The sequence below is a fragment of the Pyrus communis genome, chromosome 10 (genome assembly GCF_041283825.1).
Source record: "Pyrus communis isolate YQ-2024b chromosome 10, ASM4128382v1, whole genome shotgun sequence".
NCBI classification, from domain to species: domain Eukaryota; kingdom Viridiplantae; phylum Streptophyta; class Magnoliopsida; order Rosales; family Rosaceae; genus Pyrus; species Pyrus communis.
The window spans coordinates 14,399,840-14,413,799 of NC_142574.1; the positions used below are offsets into that span (position 1 = coordinate 14,399,840).

General features: G+C 39.6%; 1 pseudogene; it reads right to left on the reverse strand.

Moving 5' to 3' along the window:
- Positions 1 to 875: 875 nt before the first annotated feature.
- Positions 876 to 3,937, reverse strand: LOC137728166 (triacylglycerol lipase 1-like; annotated as a pseudogene).
- Positions 3,938 to 13,960: the final 10,023 nt, after the last annotated feature.

Genomic DNA, 13,960 nt, shown 5'->3' on the forward strand with positions numbered 1-13,960 from the left:
ATTCTTGAAAGTTTGGAAGACTGAAGCCTAGAAAACATAGTATAAATTTGTTGCTTCAAATTATTACCTTCAAGCCACTCAGCACTACGGTGTGAGAGTGTTCCTCTTCACTCAGAAGTGAGAGGTCTTAGGTTCGAATCTCATAGATGGTGAATTTGATACCAAATTAGGTTGCTCATTGTGTGGCTTAGCCAAACTCCCCCTCTCTTTAGTGTAAAAATATCGATGTACTAAAAAAATTAAACAAAATTATTACCTTCAAATTAACTATCATATAACTTCATGTAGGCAACAAAAGATCAAAAAATTGATTTCGTAATAATAATTTTAGCTTAGCTAACCCACCAAATAATTCCTGACTACGCCGTTGATCCATTAGTCAACTACCTTTAATTTGTTTTTTTTTTTTGGGAAGTGTTACACTCCTCACAAGTGTATTTTTCTTTCCTAATATAGAAAGTTTGGAGTGTAGAATGAGATTTTTGGAGTGCTAATAACAATTCTCTTTTTTTTTTTTAATGAAATGATATTATCTACACTAAAAGGAAGGATGTGCTTACCTCACAATGGCTAGCAATAATGTGATTCAAATTCGCCTTTGGTGAAAATCGAACCTATGACCTCTCACTTACAAATGAAAAGGAATACCACTAAACCGTAATACTAAGTGATAACTTTAATCTGGTAATTAAACGAGAAAACTAAGATAGTAAAGCCAAGTTTACCTTTTGACAAAAAAAAAAAGGCCAAGTTTTCTTTTTCGAAAGTACCAAGTTTGCAATCTTTAAGTTGAGTACAAGGATACAAGTACCAACAGTGGACCAAGAACATATGTCATCCATGCGACTGTCCTCCGTTTCCGGTTGAACCCACCGGTCCGACGTTGCCATTGCACTTGCAGAAGTCCATCTTGAAGTAGAAATTATCTCCTCCTCTCCCTTGTCTGCTTAATAGACAAAGAATAAAGATAAACCTAATAAGATACAGGCCACATTTTTCTACATTGATAATGCTACATACAATATATACACATCAACACTTCTACTGCAGTACATGCGTAAACACATTGATTATATGTTGCAGAAAGCAGTCGCATTAAGAATTACTAGATTTTCCCCCATGACCTAAAAAACCTAATCAGGGGGTCATGGAGGTCTTCTTTGGCTTTAACGCACACAATGAAGTCGATATGACCATAGTTCTCGAGATAAAGCAACTCCGGAGTGGACTGCAATTCCTTGAGAGTGATGGAAATCTGTCAAATCCGCTAAATCATCATTTCCCCCACAAGCCATCAACAGTGGCAATGATTCGGGTATGAGGCTAAGATCAAATGCAGGGGGTTTCAACTGACCATACAACCCTCCTAACTTTTTAACAGGCCATAGTCGTATTGTGAAAAGGTTCCCTTACGGATCACCGCCCAACACAAAATGCAATAATCAGTGTACGAAAATAATATAGAATGAGAGAGGGGGTGTGGGGCAAAAGTATATTTATGCAAGCACAAGCGGTATAGAGCCTACTGTGGAAGAGATGGTGCAATTTCTTTGCGGATGTTGGGCGTGGTTCATAATCAAGATACAAGTCCACAGATGGACACTGCACAATGCATATAATAGATGCATGAGCACATGCATGCACCCGTACGCACACAGATGGAGGGAGGGAAGAACCGAAGAAGTAGTATATATATGAAGTCGAACCTGTTATGGAAGTTAGCAAGTCGTTGCAGTCAACATGGCCATAGCAAGATTAATACTAATAACCTCATAACATTTGAGCAAAAAGAATATTAGCGGAACAAAGGTGGACAGTGTGCAACAAAACCTTCTAAAGTTATGTTGATGGATGCCCATAGCAAGAATCATCTGAAAAAAAATGAACACATGTATCAATTTTATTACAATAGCCATTCATGCACTATACTTTGAAGCAGATAATGAGTGCCTGGTCAACATGCATGTTGACCATTCTAAGTGCAAATTTAGAAGTGATATGCTCCAAGTATGATATTAGACAGAAAAGAGCGGCAGCTTCAACTAGTTCTGCGATATCCGGCTGGGTGAGAGCAGCAAAAGACATAATTGTTCCCTGACAATATGAATAAACTGAGTTAACACCAAAGATAGCAGCAAGGCAATGAAGTTTGAAGTAGATGAAGAGATGTAAGACCTGTGAATGTCCAACAACAAAGACTTTGGAGCTTCTTGTTGAATATATGTAGCGGATCATTTCTGATAGATCAAATGGAGCCAATTCCTGCCAACCCCAATCCCAAAATTCCTACAATATAGAATAAATCCATGTATTCTCAGATTCCAGATAAGCAAATTATGAATTGCTGAACATGAACATTCCTTTTTCTGCTAACTTTCAAGTAGGCTCACATTACCAATCCCCCATATGAAGCTATGTTGAGTGTATTAAGACGAGTTCTTGAAATAAAAAACCTAAATACAGATGTCTCTTATCAAGGCAAACAGGTAGCACAAAATACTGATATCCTAGCAAAGGGAGCCTATCATTGAGTGTAATTTTCTTTAATCTGTTTTAGCTATTCCCTCTTTCTAACTCAGTATTGTCATCTATCAAAGCTTCAAACTTTGAGGAAGGAACAATAACGTTGCTTTTCATATGTGATTATGTTTTTCCTTCAAAGTATGAAGGGGACAATCCAGACTTTCAACATAGAACGAGTTTGATCAGCAGCCGATTGGAAACCACCAATAACTGGAGTCACACCTTATCGGTGAATGAAAGACAAAAAAATTGTGAGATGAATAGATTCTGAGCCTGAAAAATAACCCGAGCGCAAACGGGCAACTCTAACTGAGAAGAGTACAAGAGCTCAAACCTCCAAGTCTTCAAAAGCTGCCTTTGCTTTAAATACTTCAAATGTTGCTGTTTCCATAACGGGCAGGCAGAAACGGACAGCCTTCAGTAAGTGCATCTTGCCTTAATCCTCCATTTATATTTTATGTTTGAGAGCTAACAAACTTATTTTCTTGCATTTAGGACCCCCAACATCCAAGAAGCCTATTATTGTGTCAAGGGGGAGACCCTTTAGGGGCTAAAATGTATCAGCTGGTTAATGAACTTCGAGATTTATCGCTTAAAGAGCTGGAGGTATAATTTGCCATTTCCTCGAATTTTTCTCCTTTTCTTTATTAATAATTCTTTGTCTGATTGTTTGTTATAGGAGATTCGGGCAGAAAAGATCTCACCGCCCGATGCTTCTTCTCCCCCAGCCCGATCAAGGCAAGCTCCTTCTTCTTGGGCAACATCCATTCCTTTGGTGGTGACTCCCATTTCTTAATTTGATCCTTCAACTAGGAAAATGATGCACTTTGTGGAGGATGACAGTAATTTAGTAAGTGCCTACTTTTAACACTCTTATGCCAAGAATCTTTTTTTCCTTGTACTTATTATCTTCTATTCTTTCCAGCCTTCCCCAGTACAGAAGTTCTACTGAACACCAGCTTCTACCTTTGGGGAGCTAATAGCTCCTGAGATTCCCATGGTTTTAGAAGTAACTAGTCCGCAAGCTTCTCAGGCGGCTCCAACTGATGTACTTAAAGCTTCCACAACGCCGGTTTCGCAACCTAAGGTCCCCTCCCAGGTATATCATTATTTAGACTTTTTGCTTCTTTCCTTCATGAATTAGTCACTGACTTTTGTTCCTTCTTCTATTGTTTATAGGTCTTTGTTGAAGGTTTGGACACCATCTCTCATTTCCTAGCAAGTAACAATAATCTCCCCCAACCATCAAAGGAAACAACTCCCCCTCCACCTCCTTCCAAGGCTCCAGGCTCAATTCAGGTATATTGACTTTCCTTACTTTGTCCTCCTTTGTTTTGTAATTCCTCATCTTAACACATCTGTCTTGGTTGTACCAGGGTTCTATAGAGGGTTCGAGCCAGTCTCCACCTCGCATGGTGCCCAAGATAGATCTTCCACTTCCTCCTTAGGTTTCTCGGGGTACAGGGGTCTCCATCCCTAGGCCTGAGAAAAAGCAAGCCAAAACTACTGCAGCAGCTACCCTCATTCCTGCTCCTGCTTTAACTGAGGTTGCCCTCGCTGTCACGGCTGTGGGTATTAGAAATGTGCCCTCAGGTTCATCAGCATCATCATTTGCCAAACTTGGTAAAGAAGTTTGGGCAAATCAAAACTAAATTGCAGTCACCTCCAACATCCTCTGAGTCTCATCTTTTTCAAAATGCTCGCCAAATCTTCAAGGATTGGACGAAAAAGGACTTCACAGCTTCTTTTAGCCTTAAGATTCTCTATGACGTAAATAATGCCCTTATTGAGCTCTGCAAAGCTCAGTTGATGTCCAAGGCTCAGTATGAGTCTTACCTGAGTTTCTTCGAGAATTTGCGGGCATTAAGGGATCAACATCATAAGGCGAAGTGGGCATCAAATAAAGTGAAGTGATTTCAGGAAAAACATGTGAAGAATACAGCTACTCTTCGACAGTTGGTGGAAGAAGGGTCAGTGCTGGAAGAAAGGATTACAGTGGTCGATTCTGAAATCCAGTGTTTGGAAGAGTAGTTACCTTCACTTAGAGCCGAGAAAGTGACCTTTTCCAACCATCTCTCCCAAAAAGTCGAAGAAATGGAGAAGATTTCTTAAGAGGTTGAGGATTCCAAGGACTAACTTGTGAATAGCAACATGTATTTAGAATAACCAAGCCGAATTTTCACTATCATGCAAACTTATTTCTCTAGAATAATTGCTCTGGCCGAAGATGTAAAGTTGTTAGACTAAGATCTTTGTAATCTCTTCATGAAATGAATTCTTCTTCTATTTTAACTTTATTTTCTAACGTTTAATAGCAGAAGTCTATCTCCACCCTTATCATCTTGGTTTGATCTCCAAATTTGCCAGATCTTGTCTCTAACAAGCCACTGATCTCCAAAGGGTCTTGTACTTATGGTGGTGGCCTGTCAAGTTCTACGCATAAGAATTCAACTAACTTTGGATTCTTAGGCAAATCCTCTGGCCCATCCAAATCATATATACATTAGCCATTTGGATGGCAGCTTCTAACTTCTTCCCAAAAAATTCTTCTTTACTCATCTGGCTACTAGAATTCTCTCTATTCCAATCCTTTTCTTCCTCGACTGAGTTCTCCCCTTCTTGTTTTCACTTTTTCCCATATACCAACAGTCTTTTTATTAAGGACCTAACTGCAACCACATGGTCCTTTCTTTTTTGCTCTGACATTTGATAGGATTAAAAGCACATCACAAAGTAGCACAAAAATATCCTATTAATTTTCCTTATTAACAATAAGATTTCTCAATTGTAGCATATGAAAATAAGGGTCTTTCCCGCAAAATATTGTTTTATCTAACTACTTAAAATGTCACAAAAACTGGGCTGTTGTCCCTACTGATCAGCCACCGAAAAATAATTATTAGACTGACTTACACTTATCTAGACACACAAAGCTACACTCACACAAATTTTTGGGATTTTTGGAGTTGATTTTCTATTTAAATTAAATCGAACAAAAACAGGACAAAAACAGATTTTAAGTAGTTCACAAATTAAGAAAAACGAGTTAGGGGAATTACTATCCACCACCAAATAATCATGCAAGCATGTTATGTTTCATTCAAATTCCTTTCATTTTCGGATGAAGATGCTCAAGTTGGCTCAATGTTAGAACTCAACCTATTACTCTTTCTTATGTTAAGAGAATGGCGTTTTCAACTTAACTTAGTCCTTAACATGCAATCTAGAATGGCGTGTTCATAGATTTAACAAGTAGAAACCATTAAGAATGAAAGGAGTTTTGAGTCATCACAAGGCATCGTAAGTACTGGCGTTGTCTTATTTATCCTAGAAATTGGTTCACATGTTAATCGCAATTAACAAGTACTACTCTAGAACATATGTAGGTCCTCATCCGACAAGGGCAGGCACATACATATTCATAGCATTAGAATCCTAGATATGCTTACAAAGTATGCATCCGTAGAAAACACATAGAATTCATCAATGAGACAAGTAGTGAATCAATTTTCATCCGTTCATAAAAGTAATTCAAACGAAATGTCATAACAAACTTGCAATCATATTCGGGGCTTCAAACAGCCCCTAACTACTAAAAGTTTAGTTACACAACCCTTAAGTTAAAACAAAAGATAGACATGAGTTTGAGAAAATAGAACCGAAAGAAATTGACTAAGGCTTCCTCTTTTCCTTCATTCCCTAATGCTACTTTTAAACCAATTCTTGCTGCATCATTTTCTTCTCCTTAACTCACCCACTGATAGCCATATAGTGATGACAGTAATTGAGAGGAAATGGTAAAACAATTGTAACTCCTTGGGTAGCCTTTATGCCAATTACTCCCTCTTAATCCTCATCTTTAATTCCATTTCCTCTGATATTTGAATAGGTGACAGCTGGTTTGTTCTTGATTGCATCAGTTTTGGCTGCTAGATTAATTGGATTTATTGCTTTCAATGCTTTCTTGTCAGTTACAAACTGCTCAACCTCTTGGAAACCTTTCAGTGTTAAAATGGCCATAACTTTTTCTTGAAAAATGATATTTACAATCCGTGGAATGCTTCAGAAAATAGACATCCATAGCTTTCCAAGCATATCAGGCTCATTCTCTAATTCATTCTGAGTTGTTCGCAACTTGCTTCCAAAGTCAGCTGACGTGCACAGGTAGTTTTGACGAATTTGTTACTTAAAATCCCACTTATGCTATTTTTCTTTTCTTTGCTTGACAATTCTACAAAACAAAAAAACAAAGTAAATAGCTCAAAAATATAAGAAACTAACTAAGAAAAGACAAGTGACTTTGATATAAAATATATATAAATATGAGCTTGTCAACATTACTGGTGTTGAGGAGTTGGGATGATATGGGGCCGATCTCATTCTTCCCTTGTAAGAGATAATCGTTGTTCTAGAAGCTTCTGGGCCGTCACCTTAGTCGAGCGGTCATTCTTATCAGCTCCTAAACATTGAAGAACCCCAACACTGGGATTGTAGAAGTTGGTTTTTACCACGTTGGCTGTAAGGAAGAATGGTCGTGATTCGTCCTCCACTATCTCCCAAAATCCAGGTCCTGCTTCCCCCTCTTCATGATAGACAGCCACTTGTTGGTGTAAGGTAGATGGCATAGAGAGACTCTGATGAATCCAATATCTGCCCAGTAAAGCTTCATAATTGGAAATATTATCCACAACAAAGAAAGCTAACATGATTTACTTGGAACCCAAGTCAACCTCCAAAGGTAATATCCCATGAGTTTTGGTGATGGCCCCAGAGAAACTTGAAACTGTAAGATCTGTGAGGTTGAGATCCTCTTCACTTTACACACTCTCTTCATTTACTTGTAAGGTAACACGGTGACTGCATCTCCACCATCAATTAAGACCCTCTTGAAGGGCACTCCCTCCAGATGAGCAGTTATATAAATGGGATTGAGATGGTTGGCCATGGCCAAATTCGGGCGACTGAAGACCATATTGTCCGTGTACACTCTCTCGGCTCTCTCTTTGTGGGCTCGGGCAAATCTATTCTGCCCGACCCTTCTTTTCCAACCCATTTGATACTAACTTGTGTCATCATAGGTTCTATTGCTAAGTAGTCACCCTTCATTGTGGCAGGTTGATCGTGCTCAGGACAAAACATAGCAGATAAAACATATGTCATGTTTACGTGGAAGTTACTAGGTCCAGATAAGTTCTCCTTCTTGCCCCCCAAGGTGGTTTATCAATTCATTTAACCAGGCTTCTGCTTTTGCTGACAGCATCAGCTCAGGTACCCTCTCTTCCCGGGTTATGTCAAAGTTTGGCATTTGTTCTGGAACCTCACAGAAAGTATCAACCAACAATGGTGCAGACAATTCCCTCTCAGGTGATATGGTTCCAAAGCATATTGGTTTCAGGCTCCATCTTGGGGTTGGCATCATCACCATATCCTCTTGAGCTCTTCTCAAGTTTTGTATTTCCCAGGATGGGGGTTCTGCGGCACATGGTCTCCTTCCCCTTCGATCTTACTATTAAGCCTCTCCACCTCCATCTTGGTTCTCCAATGGAGTTGATTTCTTCCCCCATTGGGTACTTTCTCAAATTTACATTCTCAGAGGTTTCTGAGGCAATGAAGATTTTCAATGATTTCCTGTGGGCTTTATGTTGCCTCTGGACCCTCCTAATCATAGAGGCTCCCATTTCTTTAAAGGGTCTTCCATCATTTCCGAACACCTACCATTTATGCCCGAGTGAAGCAGGATTCTTCTTTATGACTAGATTCATGGTCCTCCCTTTAACTCTAACATATCCACCGGAATAGCTTGGTTGGGGTGGCCTCACATCAACCCATCTTGGCATCTTGGCCTCTCTGTCCTCCACCTCTTCAGAAGCTTCATAATTCTTGAACACTTCTGAGAAGCTCTTTGGTTGAAAGTCTCCTCCTAATCATTGGAAAACATTCCTAGAGGTTTCCCTCTCAGCTACCCACATGATGTTTCTATGGGCTTCTTGTTCTTCTTTGTCTCTTCTTTTGATCAGCTTCTGATCAATTATGGCTCCTGTTGTCGGGACCTCGAGCTCACATTCACATTGGCATCGACTACACAAAACTACTCCTTTAATTATGGTTGTTTTGGGCTTCTCGGGCAACTTGATAACCCCTTCAGTTGGCCTATCAACTTGCCTCTTTTCCGCTTTTACCTCCCAATTGACTTTGCCTTTCCCATTCTCAACCCATGTCAAGTTCAACATATTTATTGGGACTTCTGGAAAGGGGTTATTGTCAATCATGTTGGCATGTGGTTTGTCTTGCAACAACTTTCCTTTGATAAAGAGGTCTTGTATCCAGTCTATAAACTAGACACAGTTGGTAATGGAGTGGTTGAAGGTGTAGTGCAACTTGCAATATTTTTTTTCCCTTAATTCCTCGGGCTTAGGTAGCGTTTTGGTGTTGCCAGGCACAATTACTCTTGCTCGCACCAATTCTTCATAGATTTTTGCTGCCCTGGTTAAGCCAGAAGAATAACTCTGGTACTTGGGGGGGCTTCATGGGGACGAATCCACCATCATTCGTGACCATTTTCTGGTCCTTAACTGGCTGTACTAACCCTTTTACGGTCAAGGGTTTGAAAGGGTTAGTCATCCCCGCCATGCACACATCCATTTTCCTCCTTCATGGCCATTATTCTTTTTTGGCTCTCTTTCAAACTCCACTTGGTGAATGACAGCTTTTTTTTGTAGAAATCAGGCACTTTAGATTAGTGCTTTACTTGCTGCTCCTCCAACAATAGTTTCTCATACTTGGTACCAACAATCACTAGTTCTTGCAACTTGTTAAACTGCATATCATAAAACTTCTTTCTTAAGGGCAGCCTTAAGGCCTTCTAAGCAATAACTATAAGCTAGACATGGTTGATAGGGAACTGGCATCTTATTCTCGTTCTTCTAAACCTCATTATGAAGTCTTCTGTAGACTTATGCACGTACTGTTTCACCTCTACAAGGTCATTGATAGACATCTCGAGCTCGACCTTGTAAAACTACTCATGGAAAGCCATCTCCATTTGCCCCCAGTTGGCAATAGAATTAAGGGGTAATAGAGAGTACCATTGAGATGTTAAGCCCACCAAGGAGTTCCTAAACAGTCTCAACTTGTAGTTTGGGGTTGTCTTCAAATGCTACATAATGGTTGAAGAACTTGAAAATGTGGTCCCTGGAAGACACATTGTTATCTTCTCCGCTGAATGTTGGGAATGCAGGCATCTTGAAGTTAAGAGGACAGGGATTCTGCTCATCAACGAACTCCGGGTAGGGCTTCTAATAGGTGACCCTAAATAGTGGGTGAGCTTGTGGTTGAGCATTCTGGGCCAACATCCTTCTTAACTCGGCTAACTCATTCCTAAGCTGTTGATAAGCTGTGTTATCTGGAAGGGTATGAGGAGGTTCTCATTTCGGGCTACGGTCACTACCCGAGAAAGTTTCTTTTCTTGGCTCGGGCTTTCTCCACTTAACATTCCCTCCCTTACTGGCCAATGGTGGAGGCCTATAAGGAAAAGGTTTGTCTAGCTTGGTAGGTCCGCTTTTTCCACTGGATTCCCCGATCAACTGGGGCATCCCATACTTTACCCTCTCTTGCTTACACTGCCTCCTACTATTAAATAGAAATAATAATGGGTCAGGCAACTTCGCTTCTAGGATTTCCTCCAATACTGACCCACTGGCTCCAGATTCTTCCTTGTTTTTTCTTGTATTCCCCTTCTCCTCAAGTATAGGAAACAAAGGAATAACTGGTTCCATCACAGGACTGGTTTCTCTCATCATCTCTTTAGTACGATTTTCTAGGGTAGAGTACTCCAGATCTAGCCTTCTTTGCAAATTTCTTGTTATGGAACAAAGTCTGCTTACTTCCCCTCTAGTTTCTAAAGAGATTCTCTCCATTCTTCTTAATACTTGTATCATGGTAGCCTGCAGATCTTCGTTGGCCACCATTCCTCCAAATTTCTCAGTTGAAGTCAAGCTTCTCAAAATAGTTGATCCTTGTGAGGGGGAAGTATTCTCTAGATATGTCATGTTTGACATTGGTAGACATTGGGGCGATTTCTGTTATGTTTTCCACCATAAGGTTTTGTTCTTTTATTCGTCTTCTTGCCATACAAGACTTGTGAGTCCTACCGTGCATGCCAAAACTATGTTCAGGTAGGAATTTCACTAGTAAGGATCCTTGGCGCGAGCACACAACTCCTCGAGGAGTTAGCACTTTGGTTGTTTGTCGGGCTACTACTTGTTGAGAGGCTACAAGAAGAGAACAGAGTTAGTTTTGAAAGGTGCTTTTGTGGGGCCTTAGGTGTAGGCCTTGAGGCTTGCAATCAAAACTAATTGCTTAGGCGTGCCACTGCCATCTCAGTATGGCAGATGTAGAACAAATGTGTTTAAGTCGATTACTTGCGCCCCAAGTTTTCTGACTTCTTGTTATCAAAGGATTGTCATATATGGGTTAAGTCTACATTAAGTTCTTTTCTGTGCCTTAAGATCAAGGACTTTTAGTTCATTATCTTGTATGCTTTAAATGGCAGGAATCCAGATCTAACTAAGTCATCAGTTCGGTCCTCATTTTGGCTTTTATGATAGTAAAACCACTAAGTGAACCAGATGTGAGGACCAATGGAACTTTTGATCACCAACTGACTGGAAATAACTTGAATATATACTGGAGAATACATCATAATACCAGATCTACTAATTGAAAGACGAAACAAAGAGAGTCGAGCAAGATTTCACCTCGTCGGCCAAGGTCAAACGTCTTGCAATCTCTTTCCTTAGTGATTATAGAAGGTTTTGTGTTTAAAAGGGATGGATGGTAAATAAGTTTGCATGAGAGAATCAATACTACGCCACTAGGGGTGATAGCAGAGCTTTAAACTAAACAAAAGATGGCTTTTGTAAAGAATGATCTTGAAAAGGATTGAAATCTAAGCTGATTACAACTTTGAGATGCAAATATGGCTTGAGAGTAGAGTTTGTATGTTTGTTTGTTTAATTGGTTGAATGTCTTTGTCTCTGAGGCTTCTTCCTCCTTTTATAGATATTTATCTTGACTGTTGCAAGCTTTGCCCGAAAGCACTTTAGTGAATCATCACTTTTTTTACATGTTCTGCCATTAGAAAGTGCTTTTGGGCTAAGAGTAGGTTGATTTCTATCGGTTGTCACTTCTCTTGTAAGCACATAACCTTTTCATTAATAAGGGGTCGCCATATTGTCTTGAGATGGATGGCTAGGCTTGGTGCTAGGCCTCGGGCGAGTTCCTTCACTTTAGCTCTTTTGGGCTTCCATTCCTTTAAGTCCAAAGTTCAAATATTAACCCAAACACTAAGTAAATGGAAGATCCACTCAAATATCAAGAGAGCAGAGTCAATGACTCAACAAACCACCAAACCTGCCTTCAATCTCTAATCCTCCATAACTAATAATTTGGCATTGGCTTATTGAAATTTAAAATATACCTGCCAAGGATAAAGTTTTGAAATTCCTTTCTGTTTATGGAAGCCAAGTGCATACCCAAGCTATGACGACCCGTCCCTAATTTTCCATGTAATTTTCTACTCAAGTGTGTAAAATGATGATTATGCCCTTATTGGTAAAGTGGAACCTGATGTGGATGCAGTTATTCGGCTTTTAATTTATTTTTCCTACGTAATTAAATATTACTCGTTGTTACGAATGCATGAAGTTAGGCTTGAATCAGATTTGTAATGAAAAAGTTACATTTAGCTAAAGTGCATTAACAACGGGTATAATTGTACACATGTGTGCTATTTAGTGTTAGAAATTACTGTTTTTGATAAGATGAGCCAAATTGTGTAATTTTAAAGTGCACCAAATCTTTACCACTTCTCTCTTTACATCTGTCCCATGACCTGCTCTCCCTCACCAACCAATCAATCACTCTCCTCATTTTTCTCACCCAATCAGATAGCTTCCCTCTCTCTTTTGTCCAATCAGAAAACCCCTCTTTCTTCTTCTTCTCTCCTTCACGTCGAGCCTCTCTTTTCCCACTGTAACACGCATAATGGCAATGACGGTATCTGGGTTGTTGTTGATTGGCTTACCAACTCAGCGCATTTCCTACCTGTTCGTGAAAACTACCCGCAAAGTGGATTGGGCGAACTTTTTGTTTCTGAAATTGTCCAGTATCACGGTGTTGCTGTTAGTATTATTTTTTATCGGGACCCGAGATTTACTTCGAAATTTTGGGTAGCTATTCAAGAAGCTCTTGGTTCGAAATTACTCTATAGCACCGCCTATCATCCTCAAACCGATGGACAATCAGAAGAACTATCCAGACTTTGGAAGATATGTTGAGATCTTTAGTTCTGCAGTTTGGAGATGAATGGCACAAATGCTTACCTTTGATAGAATTCGCTTACAACAACTTTCACTCCAGCATTGGTATGTCACCATTTGAGGTGCTGCATGGGAAACCTTGTCGTACACCGTTGTGTTGGCCCGATGTTGGCGAAAGAGTTTTGGTGGGTCCTGAATTTGTGGATGAGACAACACAGAATATTCAAGTGATAAAGGATAACCTAAAGGCAGCACATGATCCAAAAAAGAGTATAGTAGACAAACATTCGACAGAAATAGTTTATAAGGTTGAAGATTAGGTATTCTTAGAGCTGTCACAATGGAAAGGTGTTGTACATTTTGGGAAAAAGGGAAAGCTAAGTCCTTGTTACATCGGGCCATATCAGATCATTAAGCGAGTTGGTGACGTTGCATACCGACTTGATCTACCTCCAGAATTGTCAAGAGTACATAATGTGTTCCACGTGTTTATGCTACATAAATACATCTCTAATCCGTCACATGTGATTCCTCCTCAATCGTTAGAGATTAACCCATATTTGACTTATGATGAGGTTTGAGTGATGATTCTTGCTTGGAAAGAATAAGTTTTCAAAAACAAAACCGTTCGTTCGGTAAAGTTACCTAGGAGACAGAGAAGTGTATGCAAGACCTTTACCCACATTTGGTCTTTAACTATGATCTTCAGTAGTGTTGAAATTTCAGGCATGAAATTTTCTTAAGGAGGGTAGGTTGTGACTACCCGTCCCTAATTTTCCATGTAATTTGCTTCTCGAGTGTGAAAATGACAATTATGCCCTTATTGGCAAAGTGGAACTTGATGTGCATGTAGTTATTTGACTTTTAATTTATTTTTCCTATTATCATAATTAAATAGGTCTCGTTGTTACGAATGCGTGAGCGCGAGTTAGGCCCATATCGGATTTGTAGCGGGAAAGTTACGTTTAGTTAAAGTGTGTTAACAACGGGTAGAATTGTATACATGTGTGCTAATAATTTATTGTTGGAAATTACTGTTTTTGATAAGGTGAGCTGGATTATGTAATTTTAAAGTGTACCAAATCTTATCACTTCTCTCCTTAAATCTATCCTGTGAC